At 38.7% G+C, this 18,449-nt stretch overlaps 1 long non-coding RNA gene across 1 annotated transcript in view; it reads left to right on the top strand.

Annotated features, from left to right (window-relative positions):
• The first annotated feature begins 2,856 nt into the window (after positions 1 to 2,856).
• Positions 2,857 to 18,449, top strand: part of LOC309340059 — a 52,091-nt gene continuing 36,498 nt past the window's right edge. Inside the window, exons 1-3 of the long non-coding RNA XR_014155783.1 lie at positions 2,857 to 4,043; positions 7,850 to 7,905; positions 15,301 to 15,334. This is a non-coding gene — a long non-coding RNA (uncharacterized lncRNA). The remainder of the gene's footprint in view (positions 4,044 to 7,849; positions 7,906 to 15,300; positions 15,335 to 18,449) is intronic.

The following is an 18,449-nucleotide window of genomic DNA, read 5'->3' as shown; positions in this document are numbered from 1 at the left end:
TATATTCCTTACCACACACGCATTTCATTCTGAAGCCCCAGAATTTAATATATTTCTAGCACCGTTTAACAGACTAATTAACCCATTTTGAAATACTTAAGTATTTGCAATCTTCTGGAATTTTCTGTTAAAACTCAGTTTTGCATTCAGATTCCTTCCAGCTGTGAGCTCCACCCCCCCCCACCGTCTTTCAGCTTTTGCCCTGACCTCTGTAACTCTCTTTACTCAAGCTCAACCTTTTCTTTCTCTTCAGTTGAAAAAGAAAGCAATGGCACTTTCCTGGCCATCATCACATTTAAAAACAGATGAAAGGTGAGATTTTGCACAAATGCAGAACATTCTCTGCTTATACAATCTGTGAAGGGTCTCTTAAAACAGAACTGCATAACATCTAAACATAACATAGGGCCGCTTCTGCTATGCATCAGGGGGAAGTGACCTGCTTCAGGCAGCACCATGCATGGTAGGAGTGAGGATAGACAAGGCAGAAACTGGTACAGCCAGACTTTTTTTAAAGTGCTTCTTGCCCAAACAAAAGGGTTGTGGCAGGGATCCTTTGCTCTCTGCTTCAGGGAGAAAAATGTTTTGGGCCAGCATTGATTATCTCATGATAAAATTATATCAATTGGGAACAATAAATCCATCAAACCATGTCTAACAGTATATTATGAGTGCTGGATCTTTGCCACTGTGATAAGTTTGTTCCTGCAGTTGTGCTCACTCTTTTAACAAGAGCACTTAGGGCATCAGAACTACACATTAAAAGAGCCATGGAGCTGCTGCTGCTCTATATCTCTTTCCGAGTCTTCTTAGTAATGGATAGTTTATCGTACACACATTATGTGATGTTATCATGCTGAACATTTTCCTATTTCAGATCACTGGCTGGTCAAGGCAGGAAGTACAGCAGACGGAAATCACACCACACATTGTGATAAACTACATGTCACTGGGAAGAGAGGGAAAGAGATGGCTTGGAAGAAGTTCCACGTCTCTCATTTTACCTTTCACTAAAGGGATCAATAAAAGCGATAATAAGTGGGCTAAAACCAACCTCATAACATCATTCTTCAATTGTGATTTATATCTCACAGGCTATGTACATGTCACACAACATTTACAAACATATAAAGTTGTAAGGAAAATATAAGATGCCTCCATATTACTTTTGCTGGAGTAGTAAGCATGTCCATCTGTTGCAGGAAAAACAATATAAGGTCTTGTGGCACTCTAAAGACTAACAAAGTTGTTATGGCACAAGCTTTTATGGACTACAGTCCACTTTATCAGGAGCATGAAATGTTATCCTGAGTTGCGCGCACGTATACAAACATACACATGGTTGGAGGATCAGAAACACAGGCTAGAAGGGAATGAAATGCAGAAAGTGCAGTGATAATTGCATTAGAATAATAATTATATTCTTTTATAATATAATAATTACTAACATATTCTCTCTCTCTCTCTCTCTCTCTCTCACTCACTCTCTCTCACACACACACTTATTGATAACACATACATTCTGGCATTGATAAGGCAACTGATACAGGGAAAGTGCAATCCTATGCATGCCTTCTCAGAATTAATCACAATTCAATGGAGCTTACTCTCAGGAAGGATTGTAAATGTAGTGTGTTTTAAAAAAACAATCTTCTGTCTTCCTCTGTCCAGTGATGGCAGTTCTAAGATCCCTTACAGAATGTCTTGAGAGGCTGAAATCCTCCCTCCCTCCCTCCCTCCCTCCCTTTCCATTTCTAAAGTTAGATTTGTGCAACCTTTTACTGTTGCGCATAGAGACAGATCTTTTGGATTATGTAGAATGCAAAAGGGGATTGCTGGCAGATAATGGCAAATATCACACTGGAAGATAACCAGATGACTGAGCCCCATACATTGTGGATGACATTATTGAGTAGAGTAGCCAGAGTATACATGGATACAGGGTAGATACAGTATCCGGGTCTGCTGTAGGATCTAGTCCCTGTGCTATGTGGCCTGTGGTTGATAGTAAGTAACTGTTTTAGGCTGGGGAGCTGTCTGGAAGCAAGTACTATCATGTGTGAGAGAAGTCCCATTGCACAGGACAGACTGTGGATCCTTAATGATACTGCTACATGCCAGCTCAATCTCTGACTGGTGAGAGTCTCCAGGGGTTTCAGGCACTTACACAGGGTTTCTTGGAATGAAGGTCAGTGGAGACAGTAGTGTCTTTAAAGATATAGGTTTTATTTACACATATATACAACCTGAGCATAATATGGAGGAGCTCATAGCATTAACACCCCCAATAGATCTTGTTTCTCCACCAGTCACAGCTTTGGATTCAGCAGAGAGCAAGTATGCCTCCAGCTTCAAGCCTGCTTCCAGCTCAGCTCATCCACACTCTCTGGCTATTGCTCTCTTACCTAGCAACTATATGGTGGTGTGGAGACCTATTAACCTGGAGGGCATCATCACTTAGTTGTAGCTTTTGCAACCTAGTTTATTGGTTTGGGGGGCTGATGAGGACATTTTAGTAGCTGGCTAAGGTCAGTCACTGTCTTACAAAGAAACTTGCCCAAGTAGTTCAGCCCAAACAGAATCTTCTATTAGATTTGAACACTCACTGGGTGCAGGATCCCAAGAACTGGAAGGTACTCAAGGCACTAGCCAGGCTGAAGCCCCCCCATCCCACAGCAGCGCATTTGAATTGTTTTAAGGTAACTGGGGGCTGTAAAGTGACACTTGGTGGTCCTGTAATTTATTCTTCTAGATCTGTATTGTAGTAGATTATTCCTGGGTACCAGTCTGGCTTGGTAGATATTTATTTATTTCAGACAATTTATATATCACTTGATTGTAGAAAAACAACTCAAAACAGTTTGCAAAAAAATGACAACATTAATGTAAATGTTTAAGTTATGGATCTTTGTCTAAGGTCTGCGAACACATAATATGTTTATCTATCCATTAGTGTCCAGAAACTAAACCTGTTGCATGGAATGGTCTAGGCTCAGGTTCTTGGTGAGAGGATAGTTACTGAATGAGCTGGTGAAACTACTGAAGTTACTCTGTGACTCAGAATACTATATCATGTACCTGATGAAGTACACAATACTCCATAGGCATCTACAGATGAGCTGTTCATTGCATTCACAAAGATGATAAGAAGGTTAGCTTATAATTTTTTCTCATTGGTTATTTGCTCTGATTTGTTTGCAGGGTGCTTATGCATGTTTCTGTTAGTCATTCATCCATCACACACTTTTCAATGCATTTCCCCATCACTTTTGAAACTGCAGAATTCCGGTTCTTTTTAAAAAAGTGGATTTCTTGTGCTGGGGCAACAGAGCCCTTTAATCTGGTTTAACTGTGCAAACCTAAAGTTCCTGTATTTTATTGAATTTATCTCTCAAAATAGCGACTGTCTGGAGGCACCACTCTATAATGATTTTGTAAGTCTTTTTTGTGCCACAGGACTATTTGTTGTTCACATTGCTTAACTCATATCTAGAAATGTTTTGCAGACTTGTGCAAAAATACTGCCAATTTGCAACTTTTCATAAAGTGCAATGGAAAAATATTTGTGAATGAAGTGGCAGCGTGTTTGTAGTAAGCTTGCATAAAGAACATTGCTTGCATTAAAAATTGCACAGCTCTCTTTATTTTCTAGTTCACAGTGAAAAATAAGGCTTTAAAACATGCTTTAAAAACACATAAAATGCTGAAGGCACAAACAGCTGTTTCATCCTACTTTATCATAGAGTCTGCCCACTCTGTGCCAATGTCCTTGCTTACAGGGATATTTTGCATAGATTCTATAGCCACTGAGCTATATTTGAATTGTTCCTTGTAAAAAGAAAGGGAGAAGGGGAAAAATAGGGCACAAAGTCCTTGTTGACAGAGCTGGCATTAAAATGCTGGCAAGAATACAAGAGAAGACTCAATCTATACAAGCCATCAGTTCTGGATGATATGCAGCAGGGGATCTTAAGGGAATTAATTAATGAACATTCTTCATCAACTGACAATTATTTTTTGAGGAGACTTCAAGAATCATCGAGGTATTTCTATGAAAACCAAATGTGATAAAAGTAGTATTCTAATGGTAAAAAGAGAATCTCTGAAAATGCCTCCTAACAGAAAAAGATATATATTATTATCAAATAAAAAGCAGGCATTCTGCTATGCAGTATAGTGAGAATTTATTTTTTATTTAAGATTCTTTATAGATTTCATAGTTTATGTTTACCTCAGAAATAGAGATCAGTAGTTTCTGAAAAATCTATGGTTATGAACAGTGTCTCTTAATTAAAGAAAATACACTTTAAAATGCCATGAGTAACATAAATATTCAGAAATAAATGCTCAAGTAGTTAAGTTACGTTTTTAAAAAGAGATAAAGAGTGAAAATGCAAAACAATAAAACAAAACCAATCATTCCAGCATCTGGCTGCCATTTAATATTTAAGCTTTAAATCTTTGGCAGAAGATTTTATAAAGAATGTTTTAAAATTGCTGTAAAAGAAACAAGATCATGTTTCTGTTTATTATCTATGTAAACTGAAACCACACACACACACACAAAACCACTTACATTTAACTCTCCAAAACTACATTTCATGAGGAATTTTTGTTTGCCTGTAAACATGCATGCTTTTGATTTCTTTGGGGAATTTATACACATCATTGGATAATTTGATTTTAAGATAATTTCCTGTTAGACATGTAGACATGAGCCTGAACACATGGATTTCAGGAGAGGGGTGTGAGGTGGAGCGTAGAGTGCCAGATTCTTGACATGGTAGTCATTTCCTTGAGTCCTCTGAAAGTCCCTCAGCAGCTGCTTTCAACTAGAGTTGGGAAATCCGTTGAAATGTGCGACAACTGCTCTTTTGGGTACTGCATTTCTCTAAATTATTCTGAAGCATGTCAGACATAATACACACATAGACACACAAAAAAAGAGGAACATTTTTACTTGTAAAATACTTAAGGCAGGTGGTTAGGCTACTTATCCATTATCTTGGAGCTAGGTCAAGGAAATCTAAAATATATTTGGACCAATGCTTAAAAAGTGCTGCACTGATTCTTTCCTGCAAGTGCTTAATATAAATTAATATTTATTTATTTCATTTATATACCACCTTTATGCCCCCAAGAAGCCATTTTATCCTAATTAACAGCCCTTTGAGGTAGATTAGACTGAGAGACAGTAACTGTACCAAGGTCACCAAGTGAGCTTAATGGCTGAGTGGGAATTTGAACCCTGGTCTCCCAAGTCCTAGTCCAACACTCTAACCCCTACACCATAGTTTTTAAGTGTTTTTAGATTGTGAAATAGTACCTTACTTCAAAACAGTAAGTCTTACTCCAATGAAGAAGGAATTTAAAAATGTTAAAAAGTACTTTTCTCTCTATTCTCAAAACAACGCTGTAGGGGAGAGCACTTAAGTAGACTTCATACCCATATCACATCACCCACATTTAAAAAAAATATTAAATGCCCATCCTTTGCCCCTCACTTTTTCCTATTTTCTCCTAAATTTCATCTACCTGTTCATCAATTTTCATATTTTATTTTTATATTAAAAGATTCCTATATAAAATTAAAAGATTATGGTTCCACCAGTTCCCACTTTATTTGATGGCGTGACCTTGTTGTGAGTCCTGAACGACTAGTCAATGTAGCAACAGAGAAACTATTAGCTGAAGTGATAAAAGCATAAGATGACTGCTGGAGCAGACCAAATCCAAATCCAGAACCACGTTTTCCCCAGTTGCCAACCAGATTCCCCCCGGAAGCCCAGAAGTAGGATATGAAGGCAAGACCCCTCTCATTGTTTCACAGCAGTGGATGTTCCGAGGCGTATTGCCCCTGAATCTGGAGATTTCATAAAACTATAATCGATTATATCCAATATTATTCACACTCAGAGTAAACCTATTGATTTTAGTGGACATGATTAACATGGGTACATTAATTTCAGTGGGTCTACTCTGAGTAGCACTTAAAATACAACCTTTGGACAATAGTGATTGATAGGTATATCCTATATGAATTTGTCTCTTAAATCATCAAAAATAAGAGTTATTCAGTTAACAATTTATTTATTGGTGTAACATGTTGTGTTAAGGGTTTTCAATCTTTACCTTTAATTGCTACATCCTTAACAGATGTGACTATGGCATATGGTTAGTTTCAGCTTCACCACATTCTTGGAGCTAGTTACCTGTCGGTGGTAGAGTGTTGAGTCAAAGTCCCATATTTGTCTGTTCACTGGAATAAACATGTGCAACAGAACTATCATGCTTCTGAAGCTACCATTCCACGTTACAAGCACCCCAGCAAGTCCAATTGGGGCAGAGGAAATACACAGTATGTGTCAAAACTCATTCATGCTTAACTCATTCAAAATATGTCATTTCATATCCTTCCTACTCCAAATTCAGCATGGAGCATCCTCATACTTTCCTTTCTTAACCTGCCAAGTTTCAATTCAATCCAATGGAGCATTTTCTAACAATCAGCCATAGAATCCACTGCCCCCATTTCTCATTATAAGGGCACAGTGCAATTCAGTCAGCTGCAGCTAACCATATAAATCAGAATAAGGCCCAAACTACACATGACCATTTGCAGACAACATGGTGGGTTGGCATTGCTTATTTGACCTCTCACAGGTGAGTCGCCGCTGCTTACCTGGAATGGTGATGAGGTGGTCACAGTGCAAGTGCATCGGCTGAGTCAGGCTTGTACTCCTGCAGTACAAGCCTAACTGGCCAATGTCAGGCTTAATCCTCCCTACGCCCTTACCCCACCCCCTTCTGGTAAATTGCAGCAATTCACCTGCCAGGAGGTCAGGTAAGCATCTCTGCCCATCACACCATCTGCTATGGCATGTTATGCTTAATGCGTGTTATGCAGCTGTTTCTTGTTTTTCTTTAATTAATTACAGTCATTATTTGGTGGATCATAGGGAGAGGAAGTTTATCCCTTCACTTTCCACCTGTGGTTCTGCTAAAATCAGGTTCTCACATGCAAATAAGTTAAAAAGTTTCTATTGACGCCAGTGGGAACTTTTCTTCTTTTTCTTTTTAAGCCTTAACACCATAAAGGCAAGTGATTTTCATGGAGGAGGATTTGGCTGTGAAAGAAAGGCATAATCCTTGTTTGCCAATTTGATGGACCCAGTAACAATCCTTCCCCTCTCCCAGTGTCTGCAATTAATTAAAGAAAAGCACAAGAGGTATGACTGAATGCCGAGTTTAAAATCAAGAGAGTTTCATGTTACTCTAAGCAGATGCAAGTTTGCTAGCAATGGCCTTATCATTCTCACAAGGAATTATTTGTTCTGTAGAACAGCTTTTTAAAATACATAGTCTCTGCATTAATTTCTGTAAATGAAGCTGTAAGGATTGAAGTGAAATAGAAGGGAATCAAATAACACATGGAGGTGACTTGAAGAAGGTGGGATGGTGACAAAAATAACAGACCTGAGATAATGGATTTTATGCACTCAGTATACATTAAGCCTATATAAAGCAATGTAAGTAGGCAGTGAAATATCAGGAAACAATTCCTAACAACCGTGTCTAAGGGGCTGTAGTGTACAATAACCTCTCCTGGGAAAGCATGGAGGGAGATCCTATCACTTGAATTATTCATAACAATAACAAAAACGAACATTTGCAAAAGAGCGTATAAGAAACAATCTTAACTTTATAGAGTGTGCGCACAAATGGATCCAATATGCTTTTCCTGTCTGTGATACGAATGACATTATGGCCCCGAGGGATTATGTCTGTTTTCCTGAAGGTGACTTGTTATTTCTTTCTTATAATTAAAAAGTTGTGTTCTGTTGCACAGAAATATGGTATGTACTCTGAAAAATAATGAGACACTGGGAACCATTGGATTGCCTGGTAAGTGTGTCCTACAAAAATACTCTTCCAAGTCTATTCCTATTCTACAAGGCAATATAGAAATATAGAAGATATTCCCTGGTCAGAGCACTTTAACATATATTCTATCCAGATTTATGTCACCACATCTAGGAAACTAGCTAGAAAAGAAGAATAAAAAATCTTCAAGCAAAAAAAGGAGTATGCCAGGCTATATACTTAACAAAAAACACTAAAAGTATAATGGTGGTGCGTAAATTTAAGTGTGATGAGCAGTGCAAAAACAATGTGAAATGTAAAAAGGATAGGTGGGCATGAGGGTAAGGGAAATTTGTCTATATCTGTAACAGCAAAGTAGGGATTTATGCATCTCTCCAATTATTAGAGGGAATGATGGAGAGAAAAATATTTGGAGTCACTACAAAATCCAGAAATATATCCAGAATACACACAAAATACTATATATATATATATATATATATAGAGAGAGAGAGAGAGAGAGAGAGAGAGAGAGATCTAGAGTGCAACTAGACCAGCCTTTCCCAGCCTGGTGCTCTCCAGGTGTTTTGAACTATTCCCATCATCCCTGACCATCAGCCATGCTGATGAAACTTGTAGATCTAACATCTGGAGTGCACCAGATAGGAGAAGCCTGATCTAGAGTACACAGTTTGTAGTTATAAAAAGGAAGTGTACAAGCAAGCACAGATATGCCTATTTTGTATATTAATTTTTCAGTTCTGCTGTTCTTTGAAAGATGAAAAGTAAAATGCCATTTTGAAGTTATATTCCTGCATTAAAACATCCTTTAATTAGATCAACATATACTTAAAAGAGTTTTCAGATCACACAATTAGGTTCCCCTGTAAAGTTTTCTCCATGCTCCTATTAGTTTACATTTTCCTTACACTCTCAGGCTTGTACTCATAGCAATGTCATATAAAGACAGCTGACCACTTTTGGTGACAGAGGCAATTGTGGGAGAGCTGAGCAGTGTCAAGAGTTCCTTTCCATGCAGCCTGTTGACTCCGTCATCGGCCTCAGCTGGTCGCAGGGGTCAACAGGATTTCCTGCTGAAATCTAAAATTGAATTGGGCTCTGGGGATGGACCAAGTGAAGCGAGTCTTAACTTGGATCTGCCTCTACAGAATTTAAACTTCTGTTGGGAGCAAGCAGCACAGTCGGCATCAGACGCCCCATTCACCTTCCTGGTGGCAGTGCCTGTGTATGACCTTGCTGTGTAATAAATCACTTGCCATATTTGGGGCCAGGGAGGAATCTGTGCCTGTCTGGGTTTTTTGCTTTCCTCATAGTTTAAACTAGACCCACCCCTTATCTAGGTTCAAATTTCAAGGTGTCTCAGTAAAGGGGTCCAGGGGGAGGCTAACAGGCCATAGAATTCCCCAGATGGTTACCTGGTGGGATCGTCCTATTTGATTTGCATCATGAGGAGATCCTTGATCCAGAATCAACCCTGATGGAATAATCAGCCAGCAATTGGACTAGTTGATCCGGAATACATACCCAGTGCCTGTGCCAAAGTCTAGTGATATCTGTAATCAACAATGTTGTGGCCATTTCGATCCGAAGCTGCTGTCATGTCATTTCATGCCTCCTATTCCTGCCCCCCGGTGGCCCCAGGCTTAATGAGCCTGGGCCCACAAATACATGTGAGAGAATAAGACAAACTATAATAATATATCACTATGTCTATAACAGAATAGTAGCTGCATCTGGCTGGTATTGATCACTGCTCAGCGCCACAATTCAACTAATTGGTATACAAATTAATCCAACACGAAGCCATTCAATATTCCAGGTCCCATAAAGGCATGAATATATTTTTCATGTTAGAATTTTCTAGGAAACTGTGATTGATACAGTGTTCTAGTTAAATTCTAGGAATATGGTATTTTAACAGACATTAAGATAATCAGGCTTTGTTTCCTTAGTTAAAAATGAAATTCCACACTGTACAAAGGCCCTCCATGCTGTGACATTGTTTTGATGCCAATATAAGTCAAGGTACATAAAATTTTAATATAAGATTTTGCTTCAGATATATTGCAGAACGATGCCTTCAGTGTTATATAATGGCCTATCACATTTCATAATGATGCTCCATGTTTAAGCAGCTTATAAAGGATGTATGAATACTATAAACAGCTTATAAAGAATTAATACATGAATATTAGAATGAATCAATTATAGATTGTTACAGACTCCAACAGGTTGTTCACACTTTGATTTATAACATACTGTACTGATGTGCTTACAACTGCCTATAACTCAATAACACACAGTGGTCATAGCTGTTACATGCTTATAACAGCTATTAATCTTTTCTTGGCCCTTTATAAACTATTTATAAGCAGAACTTTAATATAAAGTGCAACCTAGATGTTCACCTCCATCATTAGTCACTAGTGTAGGCTCCTTCTGGCATATGCTGAAACTTCTGGATGTAGGTATGTAGCCCTAACATTTTATCTTAAAAGCTGCTCTTTAATTTTCCAAATCAGTGTTTGACACAGTTGCATTGTAAGCTGGAAGTTCAAGCTTGCACATTGAAAATTTTGCACCCAAATCTTTCCACATTGCTTAATATCTGTATGAATATGTGAAATTGCATTATGCTGTGTCAGGTCACAGGGCCACTTAGCTCAGTGCTATCTACTCAGACTGGCAGCAGCTCTCCAAGGTGCTTAAGCAATAGTCTTCTGTGACATTTTTTTTTTTAAACCCATACAATTCTATTTCAAAATTAAGTTAAAAGTACAAGCAATCAAAAGGGAGCATGCACACAACACAAGGGCACTGATGAAACAAAGAAGGAAACTTCAAAGCACACTAATGATCATGGAGATTGAACATGGTACCTGTTGCATACAAATCATGTTCTACTAGTAAACTATAACTTAATGATGCGAACAGGCTTCCTTTCCCTAAAACACTTGCAGAATAATGTTCAAGGGAAGAAAAGAGAGTTTTGACATTGTCAGCAAAATCTTTGTGATGTGGTATAATGAGCACATGAAGCTGCCTTATACAGAATCAGAACACTGATCCATATAAGCCCTGTATTGGCAATGGCTCTTCAAGAGTAAGAGATCTTTCCCAGCCTAGCTGCCTGAGCTCCTTTATGTTGGGATGGGAAACATTTGACATTCCTGATATTGTTGGGCTACCATAAGAAGCCCTAGCCATTGGCAATGATGTCTGAATTCCCCACCCCTGTTTTAAGTGGAGTTGCCAGGGGTTGAACCTGGTGCCTTCAGCATGCAAAGCAAATGCTCTGCCACTGAGCTATAATTCATCATGCCCTTTATGCTCCTTATCGTCAATGTCTAGAATGATCACTCCATAAATTGCGCACCGAGGCCCCCCAAGCCCTTTTCCAGTACAGTGGTACCTCGGGTTAAGTACTTAATTCGTTCCGGAGGTCCGCTCTTAACCTGAAACTGTTCTTAACCTGAAGCACCACTTTAGCTAATGGGGCCTCCTGCTGCCACAGCACCACTGGAGTACAATTTCTGTTCTCACCCTGAAGCAAAGTCCTTAACCCGAGTTACTATTTCTGGGTTAGCGGAGTCTGTAACCTGAAGCGTATGTAACCCAAGGTACCACTGTAAATAACTTCAAATGGACACATAATTGTAGTTTAAGTTTTGGGAAAAATTTGGCCACAGCTTTATTGATTACAAAACAAATTGAGTGGTATTGGCCTAGGCAATGGTCAGGGACTATAAATGACTCCTGCCTCTCTGGCTGGGAGTCTGAAAGGGTAAAGACCAAACGAGGGAGCAACATAGGTGAAGATCGATTGAAGCTCACCCCGGGGTTCCTGTGGTCCTAGCATGGCCCTAGTCCCTCAAGCAGACTTCGGACGAGATCCAGGACCCCCAGATTCCTTTACTGGAATACCCTATTTCTGGAGGGGAAGGTGATGGCCACACCTCCCCTCCAGCATATTTCTATAAACCAATGCCTAACCCCAAACCTTACAAAGTTGTGACGATTGCTAAGGGGGTAGGCGAAAACCAAGTGGCCAAGCCAATCCGCCAAATGGAAAAATTCCTACCCAGCCCCTGCTCCAAAGCAGGCGACCCAATCCAAAGCAAGGCCAAACAGCAGCACCTAAAATAGGGAGGGAGGGTGTGCGGCAGCGCAAAGCAAGTGCCCCATCCCCATCACGCTGCTGCATTTATAGGTCCCTGGGATCACACCCACTTGCCCCATTTGCTCCAAACAGCCAAGCGCGATCCCAGGGCCCAACAGACAAGGCTTGGGCCATGCCTAGCAACAACACACACCTTGGGGGTGGCTTAAGGGTCCCGAGTACAACCAGGACCCTCAATTTAGGACAATCCCATTTCCATTGTCTTTTTAATGGGAAAAAAGTCCAGGCCAGAACCAGTGTCAGACATCACCTATGAGCAACTCAAGGGCTGCAAACGTGGCAGGGTTCACCAGCACTGCTATCTACCCTGTGCCAGGTGGCTGAGTCTGGTGGATATAGTGTCATTCTGGTGCACTGTGGTAAGTTAAAAGGTGGCTCCTGCCCAGCACTGATTGAAATGTTACTATCAGCTGAACCCACTGGTATAGGTGGAGGCATAGGTGGGGGACATGTTGCCAAGGGACCCCTGAAGACTGGAGCATCCTTGGCACAGTCATACTAATATAAGACAGTGAGAGACAAGTGTTGCAAATCATTGCAAGAGTGTGTTATTTAGGAATGGCACATGTCGTATGTAATTACTTAAGGATGATTCTTTAAAGATCAGCTAAGAATGACCAAGGGCAGAGATAATTTTCAAGCCTTACTTACCACCTTACATTTTCAGGTTGGGAGTATACACTGAAATTCTTTTCTGGTGCTGCCATTTTTTCCAGGTGTTGACACAGTGGAATAGTGGAGATGTGCAATCTCATGCTACATAAAAGCTTGTGTACCTACTCCACAAATGCCCGAATATTCATTTCAGGAGAACAGCAGTGTCTGTCAGTCTACCCTTAACCCAATGCAGAGGCAAATAGATGGGAAATTAGGCTGTGGAGTGACGTTGGTGTGTTTTAATATTTGTAATGCTTCCAATATTTCAAGGTTCAGTAGCTATAAAATAGCAATTAAGCATCCTGAGCCCACACTTCGTTATCATGCTAAATAACAGTATATGGTCCTAAGATTTTATTTCACAAGCCCTTTCCTTTCTTCATCTACCCCTTGTTTTCTGTCTTACTTCCTCTTTTGCGTAGATTACAACTGAACCAGGCAAACCATACCTTGCGCCAATCATTGCTTGCTTGAAAATTAGAACTGTAGACCACAATTGAACTATAGTTTCCACCTTGGGTTTTTAAGCATTTTTTGGTTTGTATAAACAATAGTTTGCCCAGTTTAGATTTACCAGCAAACTATGGTTTGCTATGAAAGGAAAAACAGTATTTGCCCGTGTGATGGGAGAGAGAAAACACAATTAACTTTCCTATGATTCATTCAGGTGGTTGGGTGTTATTTCTAAACTGAAACACATAAAATGAGGTTTTAGTGTTGAAAATAGCCTTTAGGCTCCCTTTAAATCTTCTGTCTAATTTTGGTAGATATCCAACAGTGCTTAATTTCTACCAAAATGTATTCCCTCTGTGATATCATATGCTGATAAGATGTGGTATTAATCTTCCTATACAGCAATTGCTTAAAGATAACATATCTGACGTGGAAAATATTCTCATGATGATTAGATTGCCCTGTATCCAAAACTTCCAGTTTAGTGTATCTAGTTAGCAAATAGTTCCAAGTCAGATTATTAAAGTAACTGCTAAAATGTACTGAATGCAATTATACAGCAGTTAAAATCAATTCCTCAAAACACCACACACACACGCATTTCTAGGGCTGATCCACTTTGATTGTAGTATAGGATATATATTTATTTAGATTAAGTTGTTATGCTATTGAGAATGACACATGTACTTAGCTAAAGTGTAGCTTTAAAAGGTACTTAATATAATAGCTGATTCCAATACCATTACATTTAGAAATGCCAATACATATTCTTGACTAACTTGACAGTACCAGTCAAACATTTTGAAAGGAATATATAACCCAACAGATACAGATCTATCTCAGCTTGTCCAATATAATCTGTAGCAAAACATAGTTTTTAAATAGTTTAATAGAAAACAGTTGCCCAATATTATTATTGGGGTTTTTGTTTTGTTTGTTATTCTGTTATGTATTTTTTTTAATATTGTAAGCTGTCCTGTGATCCTCGGATGTAGGGCAATATAGAAATATAATAAATAATATTATTACTGATAATAATATGAAGAAAGAAAAACCATTGTGGATTTCACTTAGCTAAGGCCAAATTCCTTAAAGCCAAAATGTTAATACCGCCCCCCCCCCAAAAAAATTGATGGATAATAGATTTAGAGTGAAGTAAAAAGTTCATAATTTAATGTTCCATTCAGAAACAATTCAAATTGCCTGGAAATGTAGCTTGAAATTGTCCATTCCATATCTCAAGTTCTGTATATTTCTTTAATTTATTCTATAAAATTTTGCAAATTGACACAATAAGAATAAAAAAAAAATCTATTGGAGGAAAAAATAGTACTGTACCAGAAGATCTGCAAGGAAAAACAATATATAAGGACCTGCTGACACCATTATTGAGGCTATATAATCCCATTTATTGGAAGGGTGGTGCTTTCATCAACTCCCCACTGCATCAGAGATCTTCAGTGTCTAGGTCTAAGTGAATTGCAGAAGTCATTTTGGTTTCTTTGACCAAGTCCAGGGTCTTGGATACTGCAGAAGATAAATTAGCGCTTCTGCCTATTCTTCAATAACAATACTCCCCTCTCTAATTACAGAGGAGTGGAACACGGCTCAGAACAAACACAAGGTTGCATAGTTTATGCTGTCTTTTAATGATATTGTACTTCCTAGCTACTCTGTGGTTGTCTCCGAAGTTTAATAAACTCAAAACACTTAATTTTATTGCACTGAACTATTGATTATCTGTTTAACACTAAAAAACAAGGCAATCTCTGACTTTTGCCTCACTGACTGAGTGAATTATTTTATAGTTAAAGAAATGTACATTACAACAGAGAATTCTTATCTACTCCAAAGTATTTGTTTTGTGCAAGACTGCTGGCTATTTTACAGAAATACACAAATGTTTAATCTTAGTCTTACAAAGGAAAGGCCTTTTATTGCTTCTCAAGTGAACTGGATATTCCCTTGGGCTTTATACTACCATTTAGGTTTCTATTTCTTGATTTTATTGCCAACATAAGCTTATTTAAAGGAATGACATACAGGCTGTCTCTTTCAAAGGACAGTTATTAAAAACAACCTCCTCTCTTTCCTCCCCCACTTTTGTTGTTGTTGTTGTTGCACAGGGCTTCATTTGCAAATATCCAGATTTTCTCAACAGTTAGTGAGCTTCTCCTTATGATGTTTTACTGTAATTGAGGAATGTAATCAGTGACTTTTCCCTTAATTGGTGATCTTGCTGTATTGTTATAGGTGTTCATCCATTTTGCTGCCTATGTTTTATAAATTTTGATATAGATTTAATTTTTTTAAATGATATTTAGAATATGAATAAAAACAAATAATTTGGCAAGATGACCTATCAACACAGATTTTTTTCTAATTCCCATCTCATTTATTGGTCTCAATAGGAAGTTAGCCTTTTGCACAAGTTCTGTACTGTATGTACTATATGTGTGTATTATAAATTAGTTGGGCTTTAAAAAAAAAACAACGCTCAACAATGCCTGAGTGGCATTGTGCATACATGGGCGTTTGATTCAAGAAGTGGCCCAATCTGGGCAAAGTTCAGTTGAATTTCCAAATTCCATGTATAAATCAGTTTAAAACAGATTCCTCCTCTATCCCTACTTCCTTTTAGTCAAAGAGGCAATGTATGGATCTGGATCAGTTTCTGAAGGGAGTGATGGAGTGGATCAGGGCCAATAACCTGAAGCTGAATCTTGACAAGATTAAGGTGGATTGGGGGTGGGGGGTCTAGAAACTGGAGAGTTGGCCTGTTACGAGTTGCTCTCCCTTGAAGGAACAGGTATGTAGTTTGGAGTATTCTTTCATCCAATATTCTCACTTGAGGCCTGAATTCAGTTGGACATCAATGGGTACAGGATTGTGTCCTTGGTCTGTTTTAGTCTGATATACTCATACTGCGCTTTCAACAGCTGAATTACTGACAAAATATATTAAAGAAAATGTAGACTGTTGTAAAGGTTAGCGACTTATTTTAACTGATAAAAGTTTGCTTTGAATACAGTATGGACAGCTGTTAATTAATATTTTATGTGCATCTCTTGTAGCAAGTCATCTGTAAATTCTGTAATGTATATCAGATGCAAATAGCATAACTGATGCATAACACATGCTGAACTTATTTATTATGACTTTGGTCTCACCTCTTAATTTGTGATATGCCCTATGCTTGTTGTTCATTGAATGGTTCTAGAGATCCACAAACCCCAAATTGCAGAACATGGAAAGCAATGCCTGCTGTTGTGCCACACAGCGCTATGTATGTGCCACATAGCTACTGTGCAGACCAAAAATTGGGTTAACAGCCCAGATCATTGAACTCGGATGGCAGATTTTGGGACAGACACACTAATGGAGAGAAACAATGATTAGCCAGGGGTTCACCATTTCCCTCAGTAAGCAGCCCTGTCTGCTCCCCAGCCCGCCATTCTCCTTGCCTTTTCTTTCTTTTTTTAAAAAAATAATTTTTATTCAATTTTTAAAACACATAATTAAAAGACAAACACATCACAAAACACAAACAAACATAAACAAATCTAACATAAATAAATTCATAATCTTATTTTCTTGTAACTTCTTTCAATCGACTTCCCCATACCTCCCTTTCGCTGCATCCTTATTTTAGAAAGAATTTTTTTAGCAACCCTTTAGTCAATTTATCCATTTAGTTCCCTTCATTAAATTCCCATAAATTTGTTGGTTACAGCTGTAATTCTCTGCTTCTTACCCCTTGACATCTTAACACCCCTCAATTTTACAACAGTTTTTAAGATATATTTTAAATTTCTTCCAGTCTTCTTCCACTGCCTCTTTCCCCTGGTCACGAATTCTGCCGGTCATCTCTGCCAGTCCCATGAAGTCAATCACCTTTGTCTGCCATTCTTCCAGAGTAGGTAGTTCATTCTCCTTGCCTTTTCTTATACCTGGTGCCAAACCATACATAACACCATGTCTCTAAAAGCACTTCTGTCCCAGCCGCAAGTTTTCATACATCCTCTCTCACCCCCTCTTCGATGTGTAATTTAATTTTGAAAGGTAGTATGTAGGTGGGTGAATGCTGAACTCACCTCCACTGTCTAGTTTACACCAAGTAATTTCCTCATACCCCATCTAGCTTTCATACTTCGCTTTGCTGCAAGAAAGCAGCTGAGAGAGGAGTTGAAGGAGAGAAAGAGGCCAGGGTTGAGAGGGGGTTAACATCCACACCAACATGTCTCTTTTGCACTTTATAGACCCATTACACCAGATTGGGGCAGGGAATCAGCTGGAATTTCAGTGCATAGATAGATAGCTCGATCTAGTTCACCTCCGTCAACCTGGTGCTCTCCATAAGCTTTTAAGTACAACATCCACCTGCGCCAACCAGCACGGCCATTTTAGGAATTCCAGATATATCATTTTCACTTACGTTCACACTTGCCTTTGCAGGTAAATTATGAGAAAGTCTTCTGTAAGAAAAGTACGATATAATGCTGAACATATATTTGTTTTATGTATGTATGTAGTACTTGCACCACCAGCACTAGTAACTCTGGTCGGTCTCACTGCATAACATTCTTCCCCTCAGTCTGCTTATAGCATCTGTTATTAAGAGTTCATTTTGTCATGGAATTAAATTGTAAGCCATGTCTCAATAAATCAACATCAAACTGTAAGAGGTGAGATCTCTTTAATCTGAACAGTTTCACAGTTTAAAGACAGAGTTTTCTTTTCTGTTTGTAGCATTTTAATTCCAAAGGGACAAGTGTGATTGCTTTTCCAGACTCATTTTAAGAATAATTTGGTTTGTGAGACAAACAGGAATGCAAGCGAAATGCTTTTACAGGGAAGGATGACATTTAAATTGCTATTGATCTGTGGAAAGTTCAGTTTGCATAGAAGACTGAGGATAAAGGATAACTTGGATGCTTTGAGTGTGCAAACTTTGGCCTTACCTGTGCTATACATTTAAACCAGTATTATAACACTTTAAACGGTCATGGCTTCCCCCAAATAATACTGGGAACTGTTAAGGGTGCTGAGAGTTTTTAGGAGACAACTATTACACTCACAGAACTCCAGTTTTCATAGTTCTCTGGCATGAGGGATTCATTGTTCAACCTCTCTGCTCCAAATCACCCTAAGCCCCCTTTTGACCCTGCTGGTGTTTCAGCTGCTTCTGAATTTGCAGAATGGCAGCTTAAAACAACCTGCTTTCCATAGGGACCCTCATGTAAATTATACTGTTTCAGACTTAAAGGGAATAATC

The sequence above is a fragment of the Podarcis erhardii genome (assembly GCF_964252035.2).
Source record: "Podarcis erhardii genome assembly, chromosome: 4".
Lineage (NCBI taxonomy): Eukaryota > Metazoa > Chordata > Lepidosauria > Squamata > Lacertidae > Podarcis > Podarcis erhardii.
This window is presented reverse-complemented; position numbering and strand designations above follow the sequence as displayed.